Raw genomic sequence first — 12603 nt, 5'->3', positions numbered from 1 at the left:
GTGAGCATGTGCATCTTGTGGAGGAGAATGCCAAGTTGAAGGATCAACTTGAGAAAGGCCTTGTGACATGCATTCAAGGTGAGAAGAACCTCAACGACCTTTTGAGAAATTAAAAGGAAGTTGTGGCCAAGAAGGGAATTGGGTTCGCACCCAAGTCCAAGAACAAGAAGAAGAATGACAAGACCAAACGACCTCCTCCTCTCAAGCAAACTTTTGTGAAAGAGAGAGAGGGTGCTCCTAAGGAGAAGAAGGAAAATGTGAAGGGTGTTGATGTCAAAAAGGGAAAAACCATCTCCTCCAACAAAGCCGGCGACTTTAACCCTTCCTATGTGTTGTGCCGTGCTAGTGATGGGCATGTTTATGCTAAATTTGTTGGTTCTTCTTATGAGTACATTGAATGGTCTATTTGGGTTCCTAAGACCCTTGTTACTAACATCAAAGGACCCATTACAAAATGGGTACCTAAAACCAAGCATTGATCTCATGTAGGTGTTTGCTTCCGGTGGGGGATCATGGTTGCTCGATAGTGGAGCAACAAATCATATGACCGGAAGCAAGGACTTGGTGGTGGACGTGCACAAGATTCCTTCTATGCCCACCAATGTCGAGTGGGGTGATGCCTCGTCTTCTAAGGTATTGGGTCTTGGCAAGGTTGTCATTTCTCATGATCTTACGATCGAGAAAGTCATGCTTGTTGAGTCCCTTGCATTCAATCTTCTCTCTGTTCGTAAACTTGCACTCATGGGTTTTGCCACTTTCTTTGATATTGATACCGTGGCCCTCTTGTGGATCAAGACTCTTAAAGTAGCCTTTGTTGGGCATGACGAGAACGGTCTTTATGTGATTAACTTTTCAGAGCAACCCACTAAGACCGCGACATGCCTAATGGCTAAAGTTGATGTGGGATGGCTTTGGCATCGCCGTTTAGCCCACGTCAATATGAGATCTTTGGAAAGTCTCCTTAAGGGGGACCATGTCCGTGGACTAACAAATGTTAGTTTTGCCAAAGATCGTCCTTGTAGTGCTTGTATCAAAGGGAAGCTTCATGAAAAGGCTCACCCCCCCCCCCACGACTATCATCTACTCGAAAAGACCCTTGGAGCTCCTTCACATGGATCTTTTTGGGCCTCCATCCTTTGATAGTCTTGGGGGTAGAAAGTATTGCTTGGTGATTGTGGATGATTAATCAAGGTACACTTGGGTATTCTTCTTCAAGAGGAAGAGTGAGACTCAACAAACCGTCATCGACTTTGCAAATGAAGCTCAACGTCAACATGATGCAAAGATCTTGACAATAAGAAGTGACAACGGCACCGAGTTCAAGAACTACACCTTGGATGAGTTTCTTAGTGATGAGGGGATCAAGCATCAATATGCTGCACCATATACCCCTCAACAAAATGGTGTCGCGGAGAGGAAGAACCGGACGTTGATGGATGCGGCAAGGACCATGATGGCGGAGTTCAAGTCTCCATACAACTTTTGGGCTGAAGCCATCAACACAGCATGTCATGCATCCAATCGGCTCTATCTCCGCAAAGGCTTGAACAAGAATCCTTATGAAATACTCACCGGTAACAAGCCCAATCTCAAGTACTTCCGGGTGTTCGGGTGTAAGTGTTTCATTCTCAAGAAAGGTGTTCGTTTGTCTAAATTTGAGGCTAGAGCTTATGAGGGCATATTTGTTGGTTATGCTACAAACTCTCATGCATACCGTGTCCTCAACAAGTCCACTGGACTCATTAAGGAGACGTGTAATGTGGAGTTTGACAAAAATAACGGCTCGCAAGTGGAGCAAAGTGGTACTTGTGATGTAGGTGATGAAATTCCTCCCCAAGCCATAAGAAGAATGGGTATTGGTCATATTCTACCCATTGGGGAACCCCTTGTGGCCGAAGGAGAAGGACAATGCTCCACTCAAGTGGAGCCATCACCTCCCCAAGACCCACACGCTTCTGAAGAACAAAGTGAAGGCCCTCAACCACGTGAACAAGACCAAGGGCAAGATCAACCTCAAGATGGTGGTGAACCACCAAATGATGCCCAAGGTCAAGTTCTTCCCCTCGATCAAGTTCAAGATCATGAGCAAGCTCAAGATCAAGAACAAGCTCAAGACGGCGCTCAAGATAATCAAGTTAACCCTCCTCCTTCCACATCCGAGGAGGAATTAGAGCGTCGTGCCGCGAAGATTGCTTCCAAGCTCACCACCAAAGGTCATCTCATGGAGAATGTGGTTGGAAGCCTAAGAAAGTGGGTAAGCACTTGTAGACAATTAGCAAACTATTGTGAACATCACGCGTTTGTCTCTTGTGTTGAACCCCAAAAGGTCTATGAGGTGCTCGAAGATCCGGATTGGCTCAATGCCATGCATGAAGAACTCAACAACTTAGAGTACAACAAGGTGTGGAGATTAGTGACAAGGCCGTCGGGGAACCACAACGTCATTGGAACCAAGTGGATTTTCAAGAACAAGCAAGATGCTCATGGGAACATCATTCGCAACAAGGCAAGATTGGTAGCACAAGGCTACTCCCAAGTCGAGGGTATCGACTACGGTGAAACCTTTGCTCCCGTTGCTCGCCTTGAATCCATTCATTTGTTGATTGCTTATGCTTCCCATCACAACTTTAAGTTACAACAAATGGATGTGAAAAGTGCTTTTCTTAATGGTCCTATTAATGAGTTGGTTTATGTCAAGCAACCCCCCGGGTTCGAGGATCCCTACTTCCCGGATCATGCCAACTATATGTTGATGATATTATCTTTGGTTCCCCTAACAAAGCTTTCAATGATGAATTTGCCGCTCTCATAACCTCCAAGTTCAAGATGTCTTCGATGGGAGAGTTGAAGTTCTTCCTTGGTTTTGATATCAAACAAAGAAGAGAAGGTACCTTCATCAACCAAGCCAAATACACTCAAGACATGCTAAAAAGATTCAAGCTAAGTGATGTCAAGCCGGCTTCTACTCCAATGCCTACCAAGTGCCAACTTGACATTGATCCCAATGGTAAAGCGGTGGATCAAAAGGTATATCGCTCCATGATTGGCTCCTTACTTTACCTTTGTGCATCTAGACCGGATATCATGTTGAGTGTGGGAATATGTGCACGGTTTCAAGCCGCACCGAAGGAAAGCCACTATGTGGCGGTCAAGCAAATCTTTCGATATTTGGCTCATACCCCAAACTTTGGCTTATGGTACCCAAGAGGGGGAAACTTCAAGCTTGAAGGATTTATGGATTCCGATTGGGCGGGAGACAAAGTGGATAGGAAGTCCACTTCTGGAGGGTGCCAGTTTCTTGGGTGCTCTTTGGTGAGTTGGTCTTCCAAGAAGCAAAGTTGTGTGTCTCTCTCGTCCACCGAATCGGAATATGTGGCGGCCGGTAGTTGTTGTGCACAACTCTTATGGATGAGGCAAACTTTAAAGGAGTACGGTGTCATTTGTGACAAAGTGCCTCTTTGGTGTGATAATGAAAGTGCCATCAAGATTTCTCTCAACCCGGTGCAACATTTCAAGACGAAGCATATTGAGATTCGGTATCACTTCATCCGGGATCACATTAGGCGAGGGGAGATCGAGCTCAAGTATGTCAACACTCATGATAACCTTGCAGATATTTTCACCAAGCCCTTGGATGAAGCAAGATTTCGCGAGTTAAGGCATGAGCTAAATATCATTGATTCGAGCAATGTGACTTGAACCCTTGCACCTCCCACCACACTCAACTTGTTGTCTAGTTTAGGTGTCGGCATGGACATAGGGGGAGTGTTGTTCTCTCAATGAACTCTCCCTCCCCCCATTATGCATAAATCGATCAACTCTTTCACATTAGCCATTTTTGATGGTACTTGTGCCTCAAAGAGGAGTTTTGGTCATGGGCCCAAGGATAATTCTTTGAGGTGGCATACCAACTGACTCAAAGATAGGTGGCTCCGGCCACCGCCCTCTCTTTTGAGAGGTAGTGTCGCGTGGTTGCTTCTTGTTGACGTTTGCCTTTCTGCCTTTGTGTTGAGCATGTCCTTGTGGTGTCTCTTGTGCTCAAAGTTTCCTTGCCAAGACCTCTTTTTTGTGTGTTTGAAACCTGCTTTTCTTGAGCTCAGGGTACTACCGCAGCCTGCTATAGTACTACCGCGTGTGGAGAGCACGTTACTACCGCCTCCGCGCGGCAGTAATTTTTTACTGCCGCCTGGGAGAGCGGTACTACCGCTTTGGTGCGGTACTTTGGCCCAAGCGGTACTACCGCGATGATGTGCGGTACTACCGCGCTATCGCAGACGCGTGGGGATAAGGACGGGCGGGGGGGTTCTAACTCCCCCATACCCATTCGTCTGTTTTACCCCACTTCGTCTCTCTCGCTTAAGAACGGGGCCGGAGTCCATCGCCGGATCTCTGCCTCCGGCTGCTCTCCTGCGATTCCATCCGGCGGGATCGTTCCCCACCACGTGCTCTTGCCATGGAACAAGGTCCTTCCCCAAATCCCTTTCTTTTTGGTTGTTTTCTTTGCCTCTAGGTTTTTGGGGAGATACATGTGTTCTTGAGATTTTAGGTTAAATCTATGCAATAGTACGATGTAGGAGAGTAGTATTGCGTAGGGATTATACTTGATATGTTGTCCTGTGATAGATTTGATCAACCGTAGTACCGCTGTGGTTTCGCGGTTCCTCTCAGATTCAAATTCTGGTTCGGATCTGACGCGGTGCGGTACTACCGCGCCACATGTGCGGTACTACCGCTCATCCGGTACTACCGCCCGTCCGGTGCAGTACTACCGCACGAGCTATGGCACTAGGATCTTACTACCGCTCCCAGCCCCGGTACTACCGTGACTTCACACAGTACTACCGCAACTAGGAGCGGTACTAAAATTTTAGTACCGCGGCACCAGGCAGTACTACCGTTGGGTCCAATCTCTCTCATGGCAATTACCACGTATGCTTTCTATGTGTTTCTTTTGCTTTGCCGTGGTCTTTGCATTGATCCTTTTTGCTTGTCGTGGGTGTTTTGCGCTTTGTGTCTCAGGTGGTGGCTCTCGCCATTCAAATCCCAGTCGTGACACTGGCTCCAAGCGTCTGCGCAATCCAGGTGAAGCACCAGAGGGCTCCACTGCCCCCAAGCGCTCTGTCAAGACCTTCGCTAGCAAGCACAAGGAACCCGCTAAGGGCATGGATGAGATTCCCCCTTCTGAGTGCATTCGTCTCAGGCAGATCAACCCGTATGTGAATCCTCGTGCTACCATCAGAGGCAGTGAATTGTTTTGGTCCAAGCAGCAGACTCTACTTATCTGGATGTCATCAAGAACAAGCAAAATACCTACGTGGATGTCAAGTGGATAGACATGCATCACCTGAGGAAGGACAAGTTTCGTGAGTACTTTGTAGAAGCTCTGGATTTGGTGGATCAGTTTGGTATTGAACATGTGATCTCTTTCCACCTTGACTAGGGTGGGTCTTTACCAACTTCGAAATCCAAGATTTAGGGGGAAAAAAGAGGGGCAGGGCACTCTTCATTCTTCATTTGAAACTCATGAATGTCGGGTGTTGAGCTTATCTGTCAGTTCTTTGCCTCAGTTTTCTTTCACTCTGGGGAGGAGCGGAGGATGACCTAGATGACCAATGGCCATCAGTTGACTTCTACCTAGAAGGAGTTAATGGATCTGCTCCAGGTTCCTGATGACGGACTCGACACACCCATGGGTGTTCGCCCCCATGCCAATTCTGAGTCTGCTAACAAGGACACGATTCAGCCGTTCTATGTTGAGAAGGTGCTTCCCAATGGCAAGTCGTTGTGGGTGCTCAACTCCTTTCTAGATATCATGTATCGCATCTTCCGCAACTCTTTGTTCCCTCGCATTGGCGACAAGGACAAGGTTCATTCCTATATGGTGGATATGATGCTCCTGTGCGAGGAGGCACGTGTGTCTCAGACTCAGCCACTTGATGTCTCACACATCATGTGGTGTGAGCTTCGGTTTGCGGTGTTCAACCGCAAGGTGCCTATCTATGGACCATACCTGTTTCTGTTGATCTCCAAGACTTGGGAGAAGCTGTACCCTGGTGATGAGTTCCTTGCTCCAGACTGGATTCGGCATGATCCCATCAGTCTCCGTGTCAAGCCCAACTGGGCCAACACTACTACTCGTGCTGAGGCGTCTGCTGCTAGGAGGGCTGTTGATGAGGAGGAGGCTGGAGCAGATGATGTTGCTGAGGATCGTGCTGCTAGGTCTTCCCATAGTTCCTCTGAGCCCTCGTGGGCCAAGAAGCTGAAGGACAAGATGAAGACTCTTTTCTGCATGCAAGCTAAGGGGCAGTACAGGACTCACGTGGGATCCAAGGAGAGTCGCCGCCGGTACGAGAAGATCATGAGGCTGTATGGAGAGGACGTGTCTGGCGGTTCTGAGGATCGCATCACTCCAGAGGCTGAGTGGATGGTGAAACAAGGCTACAAGTGGACTGATTCTGAGGAGGACGTCGAGGAGACCATTCCTGCCGCCGAGTCTGATTGAGCCACCCCTTGTGTGTAGGTGTCCTCTCTGCCTTTTTGGCGTCTCGATGCCAAAGGGGGAGAGAGTGTAGGGATTTGCGAGTCGTGTGTCGTGTTCGATGTGTTTGCTCTCTCGTTTGAACCTCATTTGAACCTCGTTTCGGTTGCTTTGGGTTGCTTTCCTTCATATGGTGTAAGACATATGCACTCTACCTATCTTAGTGAGCTCGTGATATTTTGTGCTACCTTTGTTTTATGTTCTTTCTTAGATGTTAGTATTACCCTTGCAAGATCATGCCTTGTCTCTAAAATATAGGGGGAGTGTTGATCCTAGTTTGTGTGTTGTGCAGTCCAAAGCATCCATCTAGATTGCACACATCTAGGGGGAGCCCGTCTATATTTTAGAGAGGAGGGGTTTGCCTCTGCTCAATATTATTTCCCTTTGTGCAAATCCCGTATTGTCATCAATCCACCAAAAAGGGGGAGATTGTAAGGGCATATTTATCTCTAAGGTGTTTTGGTGATTGATGACAATGCTTTTGCGGACTAATCGTGTGCCTTGAGTTTCTCAGACGCTTCATCGCTAGGCACAAGACGGTTCGACGCCCCTTGAAGACTATTGAAGACGGCGTTTTTCTACGTTTCTTTTTGGTGGATTTGAGTCGTAGGAGAGCCGTTCTATTAAGAGGGGGTCCGCGTTGGAAAGGTTCGGGTGGAATCATCACGTACACGTTCCCTTCCTTGTCTCCACCTTTCCCTTGCACTTTGGAGCATCCCCCATTTATCCTCTACTAGTTGAATGCCCGTGCGTTGCCACGAAACAACAATAATTTTTGCAGAGAGAAATTGATTTTAATGTTGTTATAATTTACACTATGTATGTCGGAGGTAGCATATGATTGTTGTGACAAATATCACATTATACCCGCACTTTAAATAAAACCCACATGACTCATACTCAAATTTCAAGTGCATATATTTGTCATTGTGATTCAGTATACAAAAAGGTTCATCACCACCTTGACCAAATCTCTAGGAAAAAGGTAGCCTTGCATTTGGAGTTGTGATTCAGTTGCATCGTTGCTTCGTTGTCGTGTATGTATCTTTCCCTACTCTGGTTAGGCATACTATAGTTACTGTTACATTGATGGTCTCTCCACTGTCGCCTTCGGGTCTGCCTTTAGATCAACAATGGTTGTTTGGCCCCATCATCATCCTACTCGCATCGCTTCGCCATCATTTATGTAACTTCCCCTACCTTGATTAGACAATCTTTGATAAGGTTTGGGTCACTTCTTATACCCACTTCACCTGCCTCTCAACTCACATTTGGCTCTTATTGCTGCGATTGGTCTCGTCTAGCATCATCTAAGTACTCGCCCATGCACACCTAATATGGAAAAAATGTAATGTATTTGCGGTCATTTATTCCATCCTCTTCACCCACTCTTCTTGGTTATCAATATACAGAACACTGTTGCGCGATAAACAATCTTACAAAGCAATCATATTTAAAAAATTCTAGAAGCATTTAAATCCTTAGAAAAAAATATCAAACTCATAATATCTCTCATTCAACACGCAACCCTCTTGAGTTATATTTCACGCATGTGTCAAACCTTATACATCCTCCCTAGAAACAAGAGAATTGAGTTATTTACTTCCTAGCTTTGTGTGAGGAGAAAAAAGTCACACCTCCTCCAAACTGATGAAGAGAATACATTTTTCAGCATTGCCTCTAGAAACAATGGATCAAAGAGTGTTGAAGAAAAATATAGATCTTGATGTACAACAATCCATTCATTACTTGTAATAATATTTTCTTTAGATGCATTCAGTGTAAGAATAACAAAATCTTGATGGCTATATCATTCGTTTCATGAGTTATTCAGCGTGCAAAATAGGAGGGGACAACCTCCCTTGTCCAGGTTCTTAAAAAAAACTCCCTTGTCCAGTTCAAAATTTTGATTAAAGGAAATAAACAGAAAGAAAATAGAAGTGATACTGCCATGAATTAACAAACAACCACTCTAAGTATTTGGAACATAATAAAACAAAAAAAGGAAAATAATCTATTTTTTGGGTTTAAATTCAGATACCCACATTGAAGGTATAAACACAACAAAAAATACATTTTGATGTGTTCACTTGTTCTTCCATACAAAGGGACATCATTGTGTACAATCTGATGTGTTATGCACTACAATCGATACATGCTAATAATATACTTTTGCAATCTTATTTGTTTTACAGGAAACAGGTTGAAGCCTACCCAAGAGACAACATAACAAGATTTAAAAAGTAGAAAGGAAATTTGGAGGATGTCAATAAGTTAGCTCGGATGTACAGCAACAAAGGCTAAGTGCCAAATGCCTCCAACGGGAGGTTAACATTCTAAATAACTTCAGAAACTAACTCTTTCGGACCCATCTCTTTGGCCTAAAAGAAATCTCCACTTCTTTCTTTCTAAATCTGACACACTTCATAAGAGGCAAGAGAGATCTCCTTGTTGGACTTCTCTCGATCTAATGAGTTCTTGCTCAATACGTATAAATCTTGCAACTATGTCAGCAATATAGGTAGATGTTTTTCCTTGACTATAGGTACCACATGCAATGAATAAAATACAAAACTTTGTTATTCAATAAGTTACACTGAAGGGACCAGGTGTGAACTATAGAACAAATAAAAACTGAAGTGAACAAAAAGGAAATTAATCTCACGGAAATTGTCTTCAGCAAAGAATTCAAGAAAGACATAGGGAATGATATCGAGGCAATGAACATGACTTTAGGTAATGATTAATTGCTTGGTATGTGATAACACACCTCCAGGTCAGTGGAACATCACTAATCACATCAGTGCTAAATGACTTGTAACAAGAACAAGGAGACTTAATTAGGCCTTATATGAGATAGGAGACAGAACCATGGATGTTGCCATATATACTCGGCATTTCCTAATGTTGCATCTTCCAACATTCACTCATTGGCGAGGCCAACATGGCTGCATCTTTCAGACCCAGCCTAATTTGTTATATTGCGTCAGCTCTGCAGGCACCAGTGATTATGTAGTGTATTAACGTAATACTTTAAGCAGGAAAATGCAAGTTCTAACATGTTGAAGGAAGGGATTAACAAATCAATAATTCTCCCATTGTGATTCTACAAGCAAGTTGGCCCAACAGGGGGAATAGAATATGGTTTCTACCCCACAAGAGAAATATTCAAATGTAGAAACAAACACCAGCGTTATACCTCGAAATGTATAATTACATGTCCAATGTGCAGTCAAATTAAACATGTGACAATCGCCATACAGAGCCAATGAGCAAAGAATAGACAGTCAAAACTTACCAAGGATGAATTAATTTACAAAACTACAGTCAGTGATGAAAATTGCAGGCAATGATGAAGAGTAGATGAATTACTAACCAAAGGAGCCTTTAGGATTAAATGAAGCCTGGCACGATGATGGAGCATCAGAAGTAAGCAGTATCGTTTCTAGATAATCTATGATATACATTCCTGTAGTAATAAAGTATGAACAGGGATCGGAGATGCACAAAAAGAGAGAAAGAAATAATTGTGAAAATGGAAGTTCGTTTTCAGTATGGTCTAGCCTACCTCTAGCGTGCAAGTAATTGGTGAGATGATCTAGGGGAGGAGAAGGCACACACCATGGCTCAGGGAACACCATCGGGTATGGTCGGAGCGTTGCCTTATGTGATGGGTGCTGCCACCGTCAGGGTCGCCGCTCGCTGAAAAGCCACGTTGTTGTCAGTGTCAGTGGTCGCCACCGCAATGCGTGTTTACGCAGTGCCGCGTACTAAGACTGTCATGTCGGCGGAGTGGCTGCACGCCCAATGCCTTTTTGGATTTTTGGCCCCCTTCTTCTCCAGTTGTTACTTGTAGCCCTACCTCAAACAATCCAAAAAAACTTACCCTTCAAATATATATCCTAGCTATCAGGTAAGTTACCTCTGTGATATTTCCAGAAACTTTAACTGTGTAGATCAGTTTTTAGAAGTCAATAATTACCTGTTTTATGATGAAATTACTTGAATTGGACTTTTTAGCATCTTATGATGTCCTTGAAACTGAATGCTTTTGCTCTGGAGGACTGTCCCTAGCACCTAGTTAATTTGAACGGCATGATAAAATTGTGTCAGACCATTGCAGGAAAAATGCACGAGTAATGTACTTGAAAGAAATATATATGATTTAGCACTATCAGAGGTACAACTTGTAACCATATGAATCCTTCAGCAGGCAAAACCAAAAGTACTTAGCACAAGTACACAATATTACCTCACCGTTTGATCTCAAAACATCTTGGCCCATTGATCCTTTATTACTCCTTCAATATCAACCTAATTGTTCAGCCTCTGAAAGTCAGCATCATATACATCTCGTAGGTGATGGGGAGGATAGCAGCGGGAGGAGGGCTAGCATCCGAGGGCCCCTGCTCTTTATCATTGACCATCAATCCATGACAACGACCACCGTCGCTGTGCTCTGCTCCATGGTCGAAGTTCGTCCTTCCACGTCAGGTTAGAGGTCTTATATAGTGTGCCATCATGTGGTTGAGATAAGACTGCATCAAAATACTGAAAAAAGAAGATCATTCAAGCTTCAGCAGAAAGCAAATGGAAATGTATTCCAGTTGGTTTTTAAACTCTGCAGCAATTAGAATATGATTTGCTTTTGGACCATCCATTGCTACACTTCTATACAAGAGCAATTCTTGGACCAATGGCACAATATAAACTAAACATATACTCATCTGTCCAGAAACTAACTGAACATGATAGTACAGATTATAGAATGAGTCGCCAATGGTTGGCACTCCCATATTCTTCATACAACGACATGATCAAAGTGACACGATCTATTCAGTTCATCATTGAACCAACAAGACATCTCATGACGTTCACGGTGAAGTGACAAATAACATAAGAAACATAAAGAAAAAAGAATCAATGATGAAGCTTATCTTCAGACTGCAGTGATCCGATTTGGAGGCAAGGCACGACAAGCGGTCAGGGGAGATGTTGTTGTTGGCGGAACAGGAATGGTGGGGCGACATCTCGGATTACAGAGGGATGGGCGGCTCCTCACCTGTGTCATCAGCACCATGGATGGAAGCTTTAGATGGGACCGTGAGCCGCACGACGACATAAAGCAGAAGTGGTCGACCATAAAGGCAGGATCCCACAAAGTGGATGAGCGGACGTACTCACAGCGGGGCCAGAGGTGTGTTGATCCCGTGATCCCGTAGAGGCGAAGACGATGTGGATGAGCGAGAGTGCGGAGGACAAGTCGACGGTGGAGAGCGACCGATCCATCGCCCACGAACGACAGCGGAGGGGAAAGCCACAGGGGTGGATGCCTGGGCCGGCCACATCACAACCAACGCGGTCGCAATGAGGAGCGAGCATCTCCGCTGCGGCAGGATGGCGAGCAGAAATCCGTGGTGCACCTCCCCGTACTCTGCCACGAGCGCCTCTCACCTCTGCTAGCGCCGTGAGGAACATGGGGAAGGGAGAAGAGAACGAGGGTTGGGGTTGGGGATCGTGGTGGAATGGGAATAAAAAAAGGAGGTGGGAGGGTAGAAGGGATGGGAGGTCGAACGAAAACGTTTCCAGATTTTTACGGCGTGGGTGCGAAGGGTGCCGAGCGAGGGATCGATAGCCTACCAGGAGGTCGAACCATCACGACGTTCGATCCTCCTTTAATAGTAGAGATGCGATTATCCTGGCTGCTGTTGCTGAGCTTGCGGTAGTACTGCTCCCTGGAACGGTAGTACCGCAGGCACCTGCAGTAGTACCGTGCCATTGCGCGGTAGTACCACGGGAGCCAACGGTAGTACCGCTCCTCTGGAGTCGTAGTACCATGGCTCCCAGGCCAAGTGCCGCTGCTTCGCGGTAGTAGGGGTGGATGTAATTTTTTACATCCGCGCCTCCACGGTAGTACCGCACGTCGTGCGCGGTAGTACCGCGGGAGCCCATGGTAGTACCGCTCCTATGGAGTCGTAGTATTGTGGCTCCCAGGCCAAGTGCCGCTGCCTCGCAGTAGTAGGGGCGGATATAATTTTTTACATCCGCGCCTCCGTGGTAGTACC

The 12603-nt window shown here is 45.5% G+C and overlaps 1 long non-coding RNA gene across 8 annotated transcripts; it reads right to left on the bottom strand.

The window, feature by feature from the left end:
• Nucleotides 1-7498: 7498 nt before the first annotated feature.
• On the bottom strand, nucleotides 7499-12090 carry LOC119307683. 8 transcript variants are annotated; one of them, XR_005149475.1, is made up of 6 exons: nucleotides 11719-12090; nucleotides 10791-11600; nucleotides 10521-10615; nucleotides 10107-10396; nucleotides 9915-10007; nucleotides 7499-7870 (listed from the first exon to the last, which is right to left on the bottom strand). It is a non-coding gene; the product is annotated as an uncharacterized LOC119307683 (long non-coding RNA). The 8 variants fall into 8 exon arrangements; XR_005149474.1 differs by lacking the exon at nucleotides 7499-7870 and adding an exon at nucleotides 8620-9077; XR_005149479.1 differs by lacking the exon at nucleotides 7499-7870 and adding an exon at nucleotides 8620-9077 and having other exon boundaries at nucleotides 10160-10396.
• Nucleotides 12091-12603: the final 513 nt, after the last annotated feature.

This window comes from Triticum dicoccoides, chromosome 5B, assembly GCF_002162155.2.
Source record: "Triticum dicoccoides isolate Atlit2015 ecotype Zavitan chromosome 5B, WEW_v2.0, whole genome shotgun sequence".
Taxonomy (NCBI): domain Eukaryota; kingdom Viridiplantae; phylum Streptophyta; class Magnoliopsida; order Poales; family Poaceae; genus Triticum; species Triticum dicoccoides.
The sequence above is the reverse complement of the archived record's forward strand: the minus strand, read 5'-3'. Positions and strand labels throughout refer to the sequence as shown.